Source organism: Bufo bufo, chromosome 1 (assembly GCF_905171765.1).
Source record: "Bufo bufo chromosome 1, aBufBuf1.1, whole genome shotgun sequence".
NCBI classification, from domain to species: Eukaryota; Metazoa; Chordata; class Amphibia; order Anura; family Bufonidae; genus Bufo; species Bufo bufo.
The window spans coordinates 110107921-110127737 of NC_053389.1; the positions used below are offsets into that span (position 1 = coordinate 110107921).

General features: G+C 49.5%; 1 long non-coding RNA gene across 1 annotated transcript; it reads left to right on the forward strand.

Annotated features, from left to right (window-relative positions):
- The first annotated feature begins 10427 nt into the window (after positions 1-10427).
- On the forward strand, positions 10428-19303 carry LOC120986862. Its single transcript, XR_005775822.1, has 3 exons — positions 10428-10561; positions 18873-19007; positions 19111-19303. It is a non-coding gene; the product is annotated as an uncharacterized LOC120986862 (long non-coding RNA).
- Positions 19304-19817: the final 514 nt, after the last annotated feature.

Here is a 19817-nt window from a genome sequence, read left to right on the forward strand (position 1 = left end):
GGATACCATTTGGAGGGCGGAACACACAAGAAAGGCAGGGGAGGTTGCGGACAAAGCAAACTTCCACTGCAATTGTTGTGTTGATAACTATAGAAGAATTCACACACTAGAGGTTCAATTACAAGAGGAAGCCCAGTGTACAGTCGAGAGGGGCAGAGAAATCTGTGTGTTAGAGTCGAGACTCTCGGATAAGGACAGTCTCTACTCTGACATGGACAGAGAGCTACTCCGGCTGTACACTGAGATTAATCAGTACAGGAACAATACGGTATCTACGGATTCCCTGATTGTTCAGATGAGGGAGGACCTGGCTGCAAAGACGCAAACCATTGCAGACTTGCAGCGGGCAATCTTCAATTTGTCCAGGCCTAGTACCAACGGTATGGTGCCCACGAAACAAGTTTGTGTTTCGGAAACGGCACCGGGGGAGACAGCGGCGACAGCACCAAGGTCTTCGACGGATAATACATCCGCAGTGGTAGACACTAGGGGACAGGTGGATCAGTCTCTACAATTCACCCCGTCACCCGGGGAGAATAGGGGTAGCAACCGTTACCAGGACAACGGTTGGGGAGAGGAAAGTGGAGGGGTATATTCCGCTTCCAATCCGCCAACAGGAAGAGGTGTATCCTAACCATTCCAGTATGGAAAGGATAAACTTCCTGTTACGGATCTGCAAGGAGATCCCGAAATATGATCCCCCATGTAGATCCGTTCGCTTCATGCGATATTTTCGAAGGTCACTGTAACAAATATTCAGTGGCTCCGGAATATCGCATGGAGCTGTTCAGATTATGGTTACCAACACACCTTAATCAAAGGTATGAGGTAACGGGGAGGATGCGACCCACGAATGGCCAGTTTCATGATAAGGAGGAGCGCCTCTCCATACTCACGAGACTGGCCACGGGTCATTGGGATGTCACTCCAGAGGTCCTGTCAAAGTTCAAGCCTACTATACATGATGAACCCTTGTCATTGTGTAGTCGGTTTGAAGCGATGTACAGGAGGGTTACCAAAGATCAGGGTATTGGGATTCCACAGGGCATGGTGCGCATGTTTGTGGAAAAATTCCCATATCTTGATACTGCAATCCGGCTGAGTGCAGCTAGGGAGCCACCCCTCACGGACGCAGCCATGATTATTGAGCAGTGTAGACAAGACATACTGCTCAGTAAGAAGTCTGTGAAAGTGAAGGAGCGTGTGCCTGTATACGGTAGGTCACAAGACGACCGGGTACAACACACGAGGTATGCATCAACTGTCCGCCCCACGGCCCCACCGCTGGAAAGGGCAGGAAACTTTCGTTGTTTCCTGTGCTTACAAGAGGGGCACATAAAAAGAAATTGTCCACAGTGGTTAAAGATTAACCGGACAAATTCGGAGAAAAATGGCAATAATAACGGTTTCAGGATGAAGCCTAATTTTGCCAGGCCTGTGGGGGAACAGGTTGATATGAATCTGGGACATTCATCAGGGCAAGCACCAGAATGCGTGGCGGTCATGAATGTCCCAGGGGGCGTGGAATCAAGAGATTCCACACCTAAGGATCAGGAACAGAGCACAAGAGTGGCAGTATGTACCACACAAATACCTACTGGGAGTCTGGTGGATATCGATTGAAGATTAGGGGTCCCTAAAGAATTGGCACCAGTATGTCCAATCATACTGGATCCTTCAGGGAGACCCCATATAAAAGCCACGATAAAAGATAAAGAAACGGAAATCATGCTTGATACGGGGGCGGAAATATCCATTACCAATATCAAACATGATCTACTCCCCAACAGCCCCCAGTGTGTGGTGATCGGATTTGATCACCAACAAGGGGGGGCGAAGGCCCACAGAATTGATGAGGTAATCGTTCAGATTACCAGGTGCACTACCCTCAGGATACCCATGTGGTATTACCCCGGTTCTGATAACATTATCGGAACCGATGTAATGACACAAAATGGGTGGATCCTGGATCTGGCAAATTGCATTGTGTGGAAGGGTCCCAGACGAGCCAAGGTGTTTGTCATTCAACGCCAGTGTCTGGGACCACCTTTGCCAGCAGTAGATAACTCTACTGATGTGCTGGAACACAAGTGGCCTGAGGTCTCGCACAATCCAGACCTTGAGCCTATTGTGTACAAGCACCCTGATCTGTGGGCCCAAAATAAGAATGACTGTGGCAGATTGATTGGCGTTTTGGTGGACATACAGGGTCCTGACCCTCCACCTCAACGCCAATATCGATTTCCACCAGAGGCCACCCATTCAATTATGGACACTGTCCTTGAATTGAAGACTAGGGGTGTGGTCATTGAGGGCAACTCGAAGTGCAACAGTGCCCTCTGGCCAGTTAAGAAAAAGGACACAAACGCATGGAGGCTGACCATAGACCTCCGTGTCCTTAATAAATACACCCCAATGTCAGCCCCAGTGGTGGCCCAAACTCCCGACATCATGGCCAGAATAAGTGGCAAAAGCCGCGTATTCTCGACCATCGATGTTGCCAACGGGTTCTTCTCCATCGAACTCATGGAGTCGTGTCGGTACAAATTTGCTTTTACGGTGGGGGACAAACAGTACATGTTTGCTGTACTGCCCCAGGGGTTCCATAGCAGCCCCACGTATTTCCATCAGGCATTGGCGGCTGTGCTGAGTGTGTTCTCACGGCCGGAATGCCTCCTACAATACGTGGATGACCTGCTTTTGCATACAGAAACCTTGGAGGAACACTTGGTTCTGTTGAAAGAGCTGCTGGGACTCCTGGCAAAGTCAGGACTCAAACTGAGTCCCCATAAGGCAAATTTGGCTAAAGCGGAGGTAACTTTCCTTGGGGTCCAAATTTCCTGTGGAACCAAAGGAATCATGACGTCCCGTGTGGAAGCCATGGTAAAGTTACCCAGGCCTGGCACCCTACAGGATTTGAGAAAATTCCTGGGGGTTGCCAACTTCATGAGGGAGTTCATAGAGGATTTTGCGGCCAAAGCGAGACCTCTCTACGAACTCCTTCGAGGAGAGGAACCCTCAATCAAAGGGTGATCCGATGCGCAGGAGGAGGCCTTTTCAACCCTGAAAAGGGACCTCTCCTCAGCGCCTGTGTTGGCCACTCCACATTCAGATGGGGAAATGGCCATACAGGCGCATGCAGGGATGGAGTCTATCTCAGCGGTCCTTGTACAGAAAGTAGTTTACGAGACCCGACCGCTGGGATATTTCTCCAGGCTGCTTTCGCCCGTCGAACGAGGGTTCGATGAATGCGCCAAACAATTGGCAGCCATACACTATGCTGTTAGGACCACAGAGCATATTGTTGGCTTCAGGCCCCACACTTTGCAGACTCCACATTCACCGCTGACCCTTTTGCTCCGTGATACTCTCCCTGGAGTCTCCCAACAGAGATTCGGGAGATGGATCATGGATCTCAGCGGCCGGAATCTGCAGGTGGACCACAAGGCCAAGTATGTTCTGTCCCAGTTGCTGAACCTGACTGGAACTGAACATGACTGTGGCCAACCGGTAATTGACGACTCTCCACAGATGTTCAGGACTGACAAGCATCCAGATGACAGAATCATCTTTGTTGATGACTCTCGGTTCTATCTGGATGGGGAATATGTCACAGGTTTTGCTGTGCTGGATGAGACCACTGGTACCCAGAGTCTTGTCCGGTTACCAGGTCACATGTCAGCACAGCGGGCAGAGCTGGAGGCGGTTAAAGAGGCTCTGCTTCTCTACCCTCCAGGGAAACGAGTTATATATAGCGACAGCGCATATGTAGTTCGCTCCCTCACATTGCACCTGGACGTTTGGAAGAGAAGAGGATTTGTGGACAGCCAAAACAAACCTCTGGCTCATGTGTCAGTCCTGAAGGAGCTGTGGGAGTGGGGTATGGCACACGTGGCGGAAGCAGCCATCATCAAAATCCCGGCGCATCAAAAAGGGGACGAACCTTTGACAGCAGGTAACAACCAGGCAGACGAACTGGCAAAACTAGCAGCAGTGTCTGGGACCTTTAGGGAACCAGGCACTGAGCCACTGCCCGCATACCGGATTGCAGCACATACCCATCTGAGTGACAGCCCGGTGTCATTCGAGGAGGAACAAGCTAAGGATCCTCTTCTAATGACACACATCCAAGTACCACAGCATCCCTGGTCCCTACAACAGGGGATCCTGTGTTACGACACCGGTACTCAGTCGCTTCCTCTCCCGGTGGTTCCACAGCATCTGCAAGCAGAGCTGACGCGGTTGAACCACCAAATGTTTGGACATCTTGGCCAGAATAAGCTCTTGCCTCTCCTGAGAGACAAATTGTACTGGCCTGGAATGTCCAACACAGTAGAGGACGTTACGCAACAGTGCCTGGTGTGCGCTCAGGTTAACCCAAGGGCGTCAGCCCTGAAGCCGGTGTTACAGCGGGTTCCTCCTGCTGATGGTCCATGGTCCGCTATCCAAATTGATTTCATCGGACCTTTGCCAACTGGGATTCGTAACTGTCGTTACGCCCTGGTGGTAGTGGATGTCTTCTCGAAGTGGGTAGAAGCCATCCCTACGGTCAATGATTCGGCCTCCACCACTGCCCGTGTTCTCTGGGAACAAGTTCTGTCACGATGGGGGATCCCCAGATTGATAGAATCCGACAGAGGGACTCATTTCACGGGTAAGGTCATGAAAGCGCTTTGTGGTCTCCTAGACATAAAGCAAAGGTTTCATGTCCCTTACCACCCTCAGTCAGCGGGCATCGTGGAGCGGATGAACCGGACCATCAAAACCCGGCTTTCCAAGGCACTGCTGGAGAAAGGTTCCTCTTGGGTAATCTCCCTTCCAGCTGTGCTAATGGGTATCCGAGCCACAGAGGCCTCTAGTACCGGTATCTCCCCATTTAAACTCATGACCGGACGTAAAATGCCCCTATGTCTACCAAACGAACCCCAAGTGTCGGAGCCCATGAAGAACGCCATCGCCAGAGACTTGTTTCTTCAACAGGTCCAGCAGAACCTGAAGGAGTTACTGCCTCATGCAGCTATACGGTTACACAAACCGTATCTACAGGGGCAAACGCCTATGCCCTCTGTAGGAGAAATGGTAATGGTGAAAGTCTTTCGTCGGGTCGGCCCATGGGACGCAAACTGGGAGGGACCGTACAAGGTCCTTGAAGTAATGGGGGACACCATGCTGAAGGTACAAAGGCCTATCACGAGCAAGAAGAAATCCCGTAGACGCCAGGAAGTTTTTTGGATTCACATCGACCAGGCCAAAGCCACCCGAGCCTCCCCAACTCAATAACGCATACCGTTCCGAGTTGGGTGAGGGGGGGGAAAGGGCTTGGTGGGTCGAGTGTGAATCCAATCCACTTAACACATTCCATCTCATTGCAGAACACAAGAGGAAGACACTCCATGGGACCACACTGCCAGGGAAGAGCTAGGCATCCTCTGAATGAAATACGTATCCAGCTTGTGACACTAGTGGTAAGCATGTTGATGGCGGGCTCAGCCTCTTCAGGGGAGGACCTGGGGACTAATATTGGTATGGCCAGCATATCACTTGATGGACCCGGCCTTTTAATGGTGGAATGTTTGGATGGCAAAATCCTGGAACCCTACAAGAACGTTACCTTTACACCAGGTCAATGGTATCTGTATGGTTTCCAGAGAGAGGGTTTTGCCAATGGTGTAATTCAGCATTATACCCCGGTGGAGAATGTGTCTGCCATACAACATGACTTGCACGCCCTCTGGCTCAAGAAATACAGGCATTTTCAGGACTTGGACCCTGTACCTAGCAAATCCTTAAGATGGGTGTCTAGGAATCCACACTTGCACCCTTACCAGCAAGTGAGAGCCAACACTACCACAGTGTTGTGTACCAAGGAGGGTTTGCTGAATCCTGAAGATGTCACTGGGGCAAAGTACAGCGGTTGGTGGTATCCATTCAAAGGACGGAGACGGGTCTGTGTTACTATAGTAAGGGTCCCCTACGAAACAGAAGGTCTCCAACCAGTAAGACCACATTCGGACTCTTGCACCACCCCTATCCATCAATTGGCAGACCCTGTAGCTCCTCAACTGTCATCCCCCTGGAAGATCATCACGTATGCAAAATTCATCCTGTTTACCTGGAGAATTTCTGTAGATGACTTCCGAGTTGATCACTGGGATCACAGGTGTGAGGAGTTCGTTAGGAACCAAATTGACATGGTAAGAGGTTGGATAGAGGCGGGGCAAGAGGTCAGGAAAGACGACTCTCGACTCAGGAAGAACAGGGGGAGGAGAGACCTGGTGGCTATGGGACTTGGCGGAGGTGCTTTGGGAGTGGGTGCCCTGAACACTATGGACATGGAAGTCCTGAGAAGTAAGCTTGGTGTGGTTGCGCGACACGCCGGGGAAGGATTCAAGACCCAGATTGATGTAGACCACGTCTTAGAGGGTTTACAACACTCGCACATTGATGCCACTACCTCTCTATCTTCTGCTATACGTGAGAAGTTTAGGAGGTTAGTTGTGGGTCTTTTGGAGGAGCAGGATCGGGCTCAGCTTGCTCTGGCGTGTACGCAGGTCCAAAGTGAACTCTCGGACAACCTTAAACATATTGTCACGGCACTTCACAACAGCCACTTCCCATTCAACCTCCGTCAGCGAATAAGTCCACTGATTTCTCCTTTTGCCATTAATCACACCAACTGGTGGGTGGTTCAGTGGCATGGATGTCAAAATTTAACCTGCACTGCTTCGTCCCTGGCACCTGTATCCGGTCGCATCAGACAAGGATACAGTGTCATCAATCTAGGAACGATGATTAACAACCAGACGGTGCTTCATCCCCAGCTCCCCTCGGGCGTTCTAACCTATGAGAAGGGCCATCCCTCTTTGTTTGATACAGAGGGATGTCGGATAAGGGAGAATGCCATCCTCTGTCAGGGTAGTCGGGAGCGGATGCTCAAACACCTGTGAGATGAAGGCCAACCCAATGCCCTCATCCTCTTTGAAATATTTGGGGCAGGGGTATTGGTGTTGGTACCAGGGGAGTGATCCATCGTGTGCAATTTTTGGGCTTAACTGTACCGAACGAGGAACACTCCGCCCCGGAGCGTACTGCACCCTTAGTCCCGTTTTAGGTTTGAACGTCGCAGAGCAGCAGGGAAGAACCCCGATTACCCCAGAGAAAAGACTTGACATCCGCCCCGATGTTCCTGTAAGACTTCAGAAGATTCCTCTTGGCTTCGGCAAAGAACTTAGACATCTCCTGATGGATTTCGGCCAAGAGGAAGAGATCATACAACGTCTTCGGGAGACGGAGAAGCAAGCCACCATTCAACTCACCCATGACCGAACAAAGATTATCGCGGTTGCCACAGCATTGGACAAGGACTCAAAGGTTTCGTGGTGGGAGAGTCTTTTCGGATACAGTCCTAAGGCAACGTCATTTTTCAATTTATTGATTCACCCGGTGATAGTGCTTCTGGTTCTGGTTGGACTCATGTACCTTGGACTATGGTGGATGTATCGGAGAGTCAAGAGACTAACGGACCAACTAAACCAGAACCACACGGCACTTCACGAAAACAACCGCCGAAGGCTCAGGACTTGACGTCACAAAAAGTCCTGAGGCCTAATCTCCCAAAGAACAAGACAATTGGACTGAACTCTTGGATTTAGGGGGGGGGGGGGGGGGGGGTTGGGGGTTATTGTGTAAATAGGTGGTGTGAATGGGGATAAGATCAGGTGGCCTAAATGAGGGCTTTTCATATACGGCCTTTATCTAAAATCTAACATAACATAATAGTGACAAGTAAAAGAGAAAAAATAAAAAAGTAAAAGAAATTTTATACTAAGAACACTAAACCAGAAGAAATGTCAATATAGACCTCAGTTTGACCACAGAGATTACCGCCGTACAACCACAGGATAGCTACAACAAATATCCCCCTCCTCCCCCCTTCCTTCCCCCCCCCCCAAATTCGTTTTATTATAGAACTATCATATTTATTTAGCCTCCCCTCCTGCCCCCGCTCCCCACCTCCCGTTTTTCCTCCATATATGTTCAATAGTATGGAGAAGCAATCCACTGCAGGCTCCATTACTAGTGAAGAACATGAAGTATAGCGGATTGTACATATCAGGACATCTCTGTTAAGTAATAAATAATTAACAGTGACACAAAAAAAGTTGCCTGATTGATTTACAACTCCCCTGTGATAAATGCCACTTCATGGTACAGTATAAAGTATGGGGGATTTATCACGTATTGGCAATTTGACATCTGAATAAATTCTTGCAACTGGTAGTGTAAAGCATGGTGGACGCTTTATATACTATCACAATCAATCTTAAAATCTGTATCATAAATTGACATGCTGGGAATTATAAATTTTCACTGCAGGTTAACTCCATCACAGTTACATATCAATGAGGAGAATGATTGTAGAAAGTTTGCTCAGTCAAATCTGCAGATTTTAAATTGCATTACCAGGTTGTGGTTTTCTGCCACAGATTTCACCTACTTCAAGGCAATGGGATGTGTAGTGTACGGGGACTGTAATACCCGTCACTACCAAAGTGTCACTTGGTGTGCTGTCGTCCCTCCTTATTTATGGGAAGTTGGTATATGTCATCTTTATAAATTGTCATGTAATGTAATGTTATGTATTTCCCTGTTACTGTGAAACTTGCATGTACAGGCCTGCAGGGGTGTCATTTCAGCTTCTAGTCGCTAGAGGGAGCTAGAGAGCCCTAGTTTATATAAGGCCCAGACAGGGAAGTGAAAGGCAGTCTAGTGGAGAGCTCAGAAGTTTCTAGAGCCTCAGGAAGCAGAGAGAGACAGAGGCAAACTGCAGAGAAGCAAGAGGTACTAAAAATAACAGAGGAGGTACTTTCTAAAGCTATAGCCAAGGATATAAAGCCAGAACTAGGTTATTGGGCCTTGGTGAAGAATTGCTATATTCCAGGATCAGACAGAAATAGAGTGCAAGCTCCTGTACTGCAAGTCCTGTGTTCAACACTCTGTAATCACCTTGCTAAATCTGTAATTGCCTGCATCAACCGTATTGCAAAATCGACTGTATGCCAAGGAACTGCGATTCCAATATTGTCTCTGCATGAAAACTACTAAAGTTGGAGTTCTGTTTTAATACCACGTGTTCTTCAATTTATTCCTGCTATCCGCAAACGGCGTGTCACCGTTTAATTGGCACTGGCGTCACGAACAATTTCTATCATCACCTGCCTATGCAGAGAGTCAGCCGTCTCAGGTTAGTGTCATTGCACTACTACACCCAGAAACTCTATTACACACAACTTGAGTACGCTGCAGATGCACCATCCAAACTGATCTTTTTGCCTCAGGTGGCGCTAGGAGAGCAGGGGGTAGCAATTTAGCCTCCAGCCATGCACTCCTGCATCCTGCACAGCCTTGCATACATGGTATGTTGTGGGGGATAATTGTACATAGCGTATTTTCTGCCATAAAACCGTGAGGTACAATGTTTCCTAGAGATATATGTGCAGCGAGTCCTTTAACCACTTCAGCCCCCAGTGCTTAAACACCCTAAAAGACCAGGCCACTTTTTACACTTCTGACCTACACTACTTTCACCGTTTATTGCTCGGTCATGCAACTTACCACCCAAATGAATTTTACCTCCTTTTCTTCTCACTAATAGAGCTTTCATTTGGTGGTATTTCATTGCTGCTGACATTTTTACTTTTTTTGTTATTAATCGAAATTTAACGATTTTTTTGCAAAAAAATGACATTTTTCACTTTCAGTTGTAAAATTTTGCAAAAAAAACGACATCCATATATACATTTTGCTCTAAATTTATTGTTCTACATGTCTTTGATAAAAAAAAAATGTTTGGGTAAAAAAAAAAAAAATGGTTTGGGTAAAAGTTATAGCGCTTACAAACTATGGTACAAAAATGTGAATGGACTGGACCGCTTTTTGAAGCAGCTCTGACTTTCTGAGCACCTGTCATGTTTCCTGAGGTTCTACAATGCCCAGACAGTACAAACACCCCACAAATGACCCCATTTCGGAAAGTACACACCCTAAGGTATTCGCTGATGGGCATAGTGAGTTCATAGAACTTTTTATTTTTTGCCCTGTAAGGCTTCATTCAGACGTCCGGATGCGTTTTGCGGATCCGATCCATCTATCAGTGGATCCGTAAAAATCATGCGGACATCTGAATGGAGCTTTACAGGGGGTTGATCAATGACAGGGGGGTAATCAATGACAGGGGGGTGATCAGGGAGTCTATATGGGGTGATAACCACAGTCATTGATCATGCCCCTATAAGGCTTCATTCAGACGTCCGGATGCGTTTTGCGGATCCGATCCATCTATCAGTGCATCCGTAAAAATCATGCGGACATCTGAATGGAGCTTTACAGGGGGTTGATCAATGGTAGATGCTATTTCCTAGCCAGCTAAAGGACCTCTGATGACGTCATGCCCATGTGACCAGACTCGAGTAGGCGGAGCCAGTCTGGAGTCTGCAAGAAGCACAGTTGATTTCCCGGGCTTTTGAGTGGTTTGATCTGGTGAGGACAAGGGCAGAAGCAGGTGAGGTTTTCGCTTGGTGGGTGTATGGCTAAGTAATACTCTGCAGGGGGCCTATAGAGTTAGTCTGGAGTCTGCAAGAAGTACAGTTGATTTCCCCCAGAGGCTTAGTGGGGGGTTGCTGTAATGCTCTGCAAGGGTGGTGGGGGTTGCTGGAATGCTCTGCAAGGGTGGTGGGGGGTTGCTGGAATGCTCTGCAAGGGTGGTGGGGGTTTGCTGGAATGCTCTGCAAGGGTGGTGGGGGTTTGCTGGAATGCTCTGCAAGGGTGGTGGGGGTTTGCTGGAATGCTCTGCAAGGGGGGTGGGGGGGTTGCTGGAATGCTCTGCAAGGGGGGTGGGGGGGTTGCTGGAATGCTCTGCAAGGGGGGTGGGGGGGTTGCTGGAATGCTCTGCAAGGGGGGTGGGGGGGTTGCTGGAATGCTCTGCAAGGGGGGTGGGGGGCTGCTGGAATGCTCTGCAAGGGGGGTGGGGGGCTGCTGGAATGCTCTGCGTGGGGGGTTGCTGGAATGCTCTGCAAGGGTGGTGGGGGGCTGCTGGAATGCTCTGCAAGGGGGGTGGGGGGCTGCTGGAATGCTCTGCAAGGGGGGTGGGGGGTTGCTGGAATGCTCTGCAAGGGTGGTGGGGGGTTGCTGGAATGCTCTGCAAGGGGGGTGGGGGGCTGCTGGAATGCTCTGCAAGGGGGGTGGGGGGCTGCTGGAATGCTCTGCAATGGTGGTGGGGGGTTGCTGGAATGCTCTGCAAGGGTGGTGGGGGGTTGCTGGAATGCTCTGCAAGGGTGGTGGGGGTTTGCTGGAATGCTCTGCAAGGAGGGTGGGGGGTTGCTGGAATGCTCTGCAAGGGGGGTGGGGGGTTGCTGGAATGCTCTGCAAGGGGGGTGGGGGGGTTGCTAGAATGCTCTGCAAGGGGGGTGGGGGGGTTGCTGGAATGCTTTGCAAGGGGGGTGGGGGGGTTGCTGGAATGCTTTGCAAGGGGGGTGGGGGGGTTGCTGGAATGCTCTGCAAGGGGGGTGGGGGGTAGTAGCAGGTGAGGTTTTCGCTTGGTGGGTGTATGGCTAAGGGCTCTTTCACACTTGTGTTGTCCGGATCCGGCGTGCACTCCACTTGCCGGAATTACACGCCGGATCCGGAAAAACGCAAGTGTACTGAAAGCATTTGAAGACGGATCCGTCTTCAAAATGCGTTCAGTGTTACTATGGCACCCAGGACGCTATTAAAGTTCTGGTTGCCATAGTAGTAGTGGGGAGCGGTATACTTACAGTCCATGCGGCTCCCGGGGCGCTCCAGAATGACGTCAGAGCGCCCCATGCGCATGGATGACGTGTCCATGTGATTACGTGATCCATGCGCTTGGGGCGCCCTGACGTCACTCTGGAGCGCCCGGGGAGCCGCACGGACGGTAAGTACACTGCTCCCCCGCTCCCCGCTACACTTTACCATGGCTGCCAGGACTTTAGCGTCCCGGCAGCCATGGTAACCATTCAGAAAAAGCTAAACATCGGGTCCGGCAATGCACAGAAACGACGTTTAGCTTAATGCCGGATCCGGCCTTGCGGCAAGTCTTCAGGATTTTTGGCCGGAGCAAAAAGCGCAGCATGCTGCGGTATATTCTCCGGCCAAAAAACGTTCCGTTCCGGAACTGAAGACATCCTGATGCATCCTGAACGGATTTCTCTCCATTCAGAATGCATTAGGATAAAACTGATCAGGATTCTTTCGGCATAGAGCCCTGACGACGGAACTCTATGCCGGAAGAAAAGAACGCAGGTGTGAAAGAGCCCTTAGGGTACTTTCACACCTGCGTTAGGAGCGGATCCGTCTGGTGTCTGTACAGACAGATCCGCTCCTATAATGCAAATGCTTGTATCCGTTCAGAACGGATCCGTTTGCATAACTGTTTATTTCAGATCTGATTTTTCACTTCAGAAAACTCAGATCCGACAGTATATTCTAAACACAGAAGCGTTCCCATGGTGATGGGGACGCTTCAAGTTAGAATATACTGAGAACTGTGTACATGACTGCCCCCTGCTGCCTGGCAGCAGGGGGCAGACCCCCCCTCCTGTATTTAACTTATTGATGGCCAGTGCGGCCCCCCCTCCCTCCCCAGTATTAATTGTAACCAGTGCGGCCCCCCTCCCTCTATATTCATCGGTGGCCAGTGCGGATTCCCAGTATTAAATATGACCAGTGCTGCCTTTCCCCCCCCCCCCCCTAAATTAAAATCACCCCCCCCCCCCCCATCATTGGTGGCAGCGGAGAGTACCGATCGGAGTCCCAGTTTAATCGCTGGGGCTCCGATCGGTTACCATCGCTGCCATGGTTACTTAGCAATAAATAGAAGCATTATACTTACCTGCGAGCTGCGATGTCTGTGTCCGGCCGGGAGCTCCTCCTACTGGTAAGTGACAGGTCTGTGCGGCGCATTGCCTATAGAAAAAATCTTAATATATAAAAATAGACTTTTATGAAATCATTACATTTTGTAATTTATATTTCCCCAGTCGTCTCCATGACAGCACAAACTGAGATTGCCTTCCTCTGATAGGACAGGAAAAAGCACACAGAGAGGTTAAAAACCCCACCCCCACCCCTCATCGCCAGTGTTTTTTCCTGTCCTGTCAAGGAAGGAATGCCAGAGAGGTGCTGGGAGACCTTCTGGGTTTCCTAGCTTTCTATTTTTTTTTCCCTTTTTCTTCTCACCCTGCTATGGCCGGATGTCACCTGTTACACCGGAGATCGGTTCCGGGGTCCGGCTCTCCCTCCTCCACGCGCGGTCTATGCCCGGGTCACCCTCACTCATGGTGATCCCGGCGAAGTTCCCTCTGCGGCGGCCCAGGCGGGCTTAAAGCAGTGAGGTAGGGCGGCTGGAGAGACGCTGTGACGCGCTTCCCTCCAGTCGCCGGGTGATGACGTCAGACGCCGGGAGGCGTGGCCAGCGTCGTGACGTCATGGAGGCCGCGGCCGGCGCCAAATTCGAAAAAGGAAAGCAGAGTCTGCCGATCTGAGGTCTCCACGGTCACCCTACCTGCTGACAGCAACGCAGGTGGACGGGAGCTGCGAAGATGAGCGCCCCTACCACCACTGGCTCGGTTCCTGAGCCTCCTACCACTCTGGGCGGTGTGAGTAGCCTGCTGGCACCCTTTCTTATTGCTGTTTTTTCCCTGCAGTGGTTGACCTCTTCCTCCCTTGGTGTTGCAGGGAGAAAAGGAGTCTTCCTCCTCTGTTAAATCCAGACCCAGGAAGTGCGGCGTCTGTTCTAAGCGCCTTGCTTCCTCAGGGTCCAAGTTACTATGTAAGGACTGCACCTCTACCGTGGTGAAGGCAGAGTCCTCTAGCTTCATAGAGGAGATCAAGACTCTGGTCAGAACGAAGGTCCAATCAGCATTGGCTGCTAGGGACCCCCCTGCCTCCCCTATACCCCAGCCCGGTCAGGGCCGCAGACCACCCTCTTCCAGAGGCCTGGACTACTCCGGGAGTGATCTGGACTCTGCCGACTCCGTCTTGTCAGATGCGGAGACTTCGGCTAGATCTCAGGAATTGGAGGAAAGTAGTGAGTACAGGAGATTCCTCTTTAACCCAGAGGATATAGAAGAATTGATCTGAACCATAAGGGCCACTATTAAGATGGAGGTCCCTAAGAGATCCAAGTCAGTCCAGGAGGAGATTTTAGGGGAGAGGCACAAATCTGTGTTCCCGGTCCCGGACAATATCCAGAAGATGATACGGGCAGAATGGGAGAAGCCAGAGAAGGGTTCCTTTATCCCACGGGGCCTCAAAAAGCGATACCCCTTCGACGAAGCGGACTGTGCCGACTGGGAGGCCATTCCCAGGGTGGATGCTCCCGTCGCTAAAGTAGCAAAACGAATGGTCCTTCCGTTTGAGGACGCAGCGCAGCTCAAGGACCCTCTATATAGGAAAGCCGAGAGTCTGCTCAAGAGAACCTGGGAAGCTACAGCAGCTCTCCTAAAACCGGGGGTAGCAGCGACATGTGTGGCTCGTACACTCGCAGTGTGGCTTGAACAGCTAGAGCACCATATAGCGAATAGGGCCCCTCGGGAGGAGATCCTGGATAGTATTCCTCTTCTGAAGAAGGCTACTTTCTTCCATGCCGCTGCAGAATCGGTTAGGCTTTCTGCCCGCACGGCGGTTCTGTCCAACACCACCAGACGGGTACTATGGCCTAAAGCCTGGTCGGGCGACACCGTATCGAAAAACAGGCTGATATCTCTACCCTTTCACGGTCAGTACGTGTTCGGCTCCGACCTGGACAAAATCCTTGAGAACGCCACGGACCGTAAGAAGGGCTTTCCAGAGGACAAGTCCAGGAGACAGTTTTTTCGGAGGCCCCAGCAGGATTCCAGCGCCGATAGGAGGAGCCGCGAGGGTCGCGGATTTACGAGAGGCGGGAGAGGAAAAGGTTTTTTCCTTAATCCCAACAGGGGAGATCCCTCTCCCTCTTCATCAAAACAATGACATCATCCCGGTCAGGGGAAGGCTCAGCTCCTTTCTGGGGGTTTGGGAACAAACCATCACGGATCCGTATATATTAGGCATCGTAGAACATGGCTACACTATAGAACTGGATTCCCTTCCTCCGCAGAGGTTCGTCCTGACCAAGCTCAACAGGGGCCTCGAGTCCCCCTTATCCGAGGGCGTAAGAAACTTATTACGCCTAGGGGCAGTAGAAAAGGTTCCTGCCAGAGATTTGGGGAGGGGTCACTATTCCCCTTTATTCCTGATCCGGAAATCGAATGGCAATTTTCGGACCATCATAAATTTAAAACCCCTGAAAACACATCACCTACCACAAGTTCAGGATGGAGACAGTCAAGTCAGCGGTGAAGCTCATCAAAGGAGGGTCTATGATGGCTACAATAGACCTCTCCGACGCATACTTCCATATCCCAATACAGGTCCGTTCCAGAAGATTTCTGAGGTTCGCGGTGGAGCAAGGCGGGACAGCTTACCACTATCAGTTCAAGTGCCTCCCGTTCGGCATATCATCGGCACCCCGCATATTCACCAAGGTGATGGCAGAGGTCGTAGCCTCCCTAAGCAAGGAGGGGATAATAATCGTCCCTTACCTAGACGACCTGCTAATAGTAGCAGAAACCTCAGATCTCCTTCGCAGACACATCCAAGTGGTTCTCTCGCGCCTCCAGAACTTGGGCTGGTTGATCAACCGGGAAAAGTCCGACATGTTGCCAGACCATCGGAAGGTATTCCTGGGTATCCTCTTGGACTCAGCTCTTCAAAAATCTTTCCTCCCTCCGCCAAAGGTACAGAAGCTGAGGTCAAGGGTCCTCCACTTCACCAAGCAGTCCCGTTGCTCAATAAGACAGGGCATGGAAATGCTGGGCCATCTCACCTCCTGCATCCCCGCGGTAGCCTGGGCCCAATTCCATACGAGAACCTTACAGAAGCTGGTTCTAAAACAATGGAACGGGTATCGATCATCCCTGGACCAGGGGTTGTCGGTGTCCCGGGAGGTAAAGGCCTCACTGGGCTGGTGACTCAAGACCAAGAACCTGGAATCGGGAGTTCCATGGAGGCAGGAAAGTGTGTTTTCCCTCACGACGGACGCCAGCTCTCGGGGCTGGGGAGCCCTCGCGGCTTCGGAGACTTTTTAAGGGATTTGGTCAGAGGACCAGAGAAGGATGTCCTCCAACTACAGAGAACTCCGTGCGGTGTGGGAAGGTCTCAGGTCCATCTAAATACAGGCCAAAAATCGCCACGTCCTGGTCTATTCGGACAATTCCACTGCGGTGGCATTTATCCAGCACCAAGGAGGAACAAGACACGGTCATCTCCAGAGGCTCTCAGACCGAATCTTCCTCTGGGCAGAAAAGAATCTACAATCCCTTGCGGCAGTACATCTAAAGGGATCCCTGAATCTCCAGGCGGATTACCTCAGTCGGCAAAGTCTGGATCCAGGCGAGTGGTCTTTGTCCCAGACCGCTTTCCAACAGATTCGGGACCGTTGGGGGGAATCCCGTCCTAGACCTGTTCGCATCCGCAAAGAATCACAAGGTTCAGAATTTCTTCTCCCTCAATCGAAGAGACCCATGTGTGGCAATAGACGCTTTTACCCAGAGCTGGATGACTGGCCTAGTCTACGCCTTTCCCCCGATACCAGTAATCCCAAGAGTGCTCCAAAAGTTTCAGTCCGAAGGGTGCAGACGGATTCTGGTGGTCCCATTCTGGCCCAGGAGAAGCTGGTTCGGGCTCCTCAGGTCCCTCAGCCCGGAAGATCCCATTCGTTTCCGGCCGGAGGAGGGTCTTCTAACCCAGGGTCCCATACCGCACCCCAATACCAACCTCCTCAAGCTGTCCGCTTGGATTCTGAGCAATCCCTCTTGCTAGGGCTAGGGCTCTCTGAAAGAGTAGTCAAGACCCTCTTACTCAGTAGGAAGTCCAACACCTCCAAAGCGTACCTCAAGGTTTGGAGGAAGTTCGCCTCCTGGGGCGGAGTCAGGTTCAACCAGTCCACCCCTAATATCCCGCTTATCCTGGAATTCCTCCAGGATGGGCTGGATTTGGGTCTTGCTCCTAACAAATTGCGAGTTCAGGTGTCTGCCTTGGGGGCCCTCTATAATACCAGCCTTTATGAGGTCCCCTGGGTAGCAAGATTCCTGAAAGCGGCAGATTGACTAAAACCCTGAGTCAGGAATATGGTCGCACCATGGAACCTCAACACCGTCCTTTTAAGACTGTCAGATGTTCCGTTTGAGCCTCTGCTCTCCCTATCTATTAAGTGGCTCACTTTGAAAACCATCTTCCTAGTGGCCATATCCTCCGCAAGGAGGGTTTGCGAGCTCCAGGCCCTGTCCATACAGGTACCCTTCCTCAAGGTGCTAGACGACAAGCTCATTTTCAAATTAGACCCCTGTTTTCTCCCCAAGGTGGTCTCCTCTTTTCATAGGTCGCAAGACATAGTTATCCCGTCTTTTTTTCCTCACCCTAAAGACGAGCAGGAATCTAGATTCCACAATTTAGACGTTAGGCGTTCAGTTCTTCATTATTTACACGCCACGGAGGAGTGGCGTATCGACAATAATTTATTTATCCAGTTTTCAGGTCCAAACAAAGGGAGGAAGGCAGCGAAGAGCTCTATATCCCGCTGGATTAGATGCACCATTTACGAGGCCTATAAAGCCTCCGGTAGAGAGGCTCCTCCATCCCTTAGAGCCCACTCAGTTAGATCGGTCTCCACTTCTTGGGCTGAAAGAGCCTCTGCTTCGTTAGAACAGATCTGCAGGGCAGCTACCTGGAAGAGGGCCCACACCTTCACCAAGCATTATAGGGTGGATGTGTTTGCTGACGAGGACTTGGCCTTTGGATGTAAAGTCCTAGGTGCTGTAGTCCCTCCCTAAGTTACTTTGTTAGTTCTCAGTTTGAGCTGTCATGGAGACGACTGGGGAAATGAGTATTACACTCACCGGTAATCCGGTTTCCTGGAAGTCTCCATGACAGCACAGCTTTGTCCCGCCCTTGTTTTTTTCTTTGTCAATAGACTATTTGGCTAGTTTTACGTTCTACCCCTTGTCCTAGTCCTGTTATAATACACTGGCGATGAGGGGTGGGGGTGGGGTTTTTAACCTCTGTGTGCTTTTTCATGGAGACTTCCAGGAAACCGAATTACCGGTGAGTGTAATACTCATGTATTAGAAATAATGCTAGAGTTCCACTATTATAACTATATCTTGAAAATGTAAATAGTGTTTTAGCCTATATAACAGTCTACATCAATGACTTATGGACTAAAGCCATACCTAGTCCATACAGTTACTAATGTGCTCACCACACAGGTCATATGACCCTGCGTATCCAGGTAAAAGTAGTGAATGGAGGAGTTGAACTTCGACAGTATTACCACCTCCGACATCTTCTTATCGTGTCTGTGTAAAAGCTGCTTGCATGTGGTTCTGTCTCCTCTTTCTTTTGTTAATAAAGTTAACTGTATTACACAAACACTTAAACACAAAGATGCTGGAATAAAGATAAGATTTATTCCTATTCAGTTACCAACAGATGTCATATAATGTTGTTCCTAACTGAATGCCAGAAGGTAACATGACTGTATATCTGTGTAGTCTATTAAGTTAGCTTATGGATGCATTATACAGGACTCCTCTGTGGTCCATTGTATTCTACTGTGCAGAGAGGGACTAATGCACTGTTAGAGAAAGGCTATATTTTATGGAAGTGTGATTTTAAAATATAGAAATATTTGAACTATTTAAATGAACATTTTGATAGAAATGTGACATGGATAAGAGCAAGACATTCATTTTTGAGGCAAATTTTTTTTGCAGGTGCATGGTCTGGTCATATCAGAGGCAGACAACAATAGGGGTTGACGCGCGTTACCAGAAAGATACCTGGTGGTGATGTTTCCTGAGAACATCGAGCCTTAGGGAAAATGCAAAAGAATGGATATTGTATGAAAGGTAATAAAAAAAAAAAAAGATAATAATTATTTGCCTAGTAAATTTTTTTGGTCTTTCTTTCTGGTTTATATATTCACTTTTTTTCCCCTTTATTTTTAAACAGGTTTCAGTTGGCTTCTTACATTTGCTTTCTTGAAGATTGAATGGATCATGTCACCTCGTTCACAACATCATATGCTTATATTCTGTAATTATTTTTTTTACCATTGTTATGCACTTGTCATAATTTTTATTTCGTTATGCACTTGTATTGAGCATCTCTAACCCCTTAACTACATGTGACGTAAATTTGCGTCAACATGACAGTAAGAAGATATGGAGCTGTTGCAGATTATGTGTAAGTAACCATAGGAAGAAAACAAAATGATGTTTGGCTCCAAAAAACAAGCAAACTTTTCATTTGGTTTAAAAATCCAGACAAATACAAGGCAAACGGTCCACGCTATATCATTATTATTTATTATTAAAGCGCCATTCATTCCATAGCTCTGTACATATGAGAAGAGGTAAACATACATAATACAGACAATTGTACTAATCATAAATAAGATGAGTTACAGACTGGTACAGAAGGAGAGAGGGCCCTGCCCGTGGGGCTTACAATCTACATGGTATGGGAGAAGGACACAGTAGGTGCGGGTGAAGTTGGTCATGGCGTTATGGAGGCAGCAGGTTCACTGGTTGTAGGCTTGTCTGAAGAGGTGGGTTTTCAGGTTTCTTTTAAAGGATTCCACTGTAGGTGAGAGTCTGATATGTTGGGGCAGCGAGTTCCAGAGTATGGGGGATGGACAGGAGAAATCCTGAAGTCGA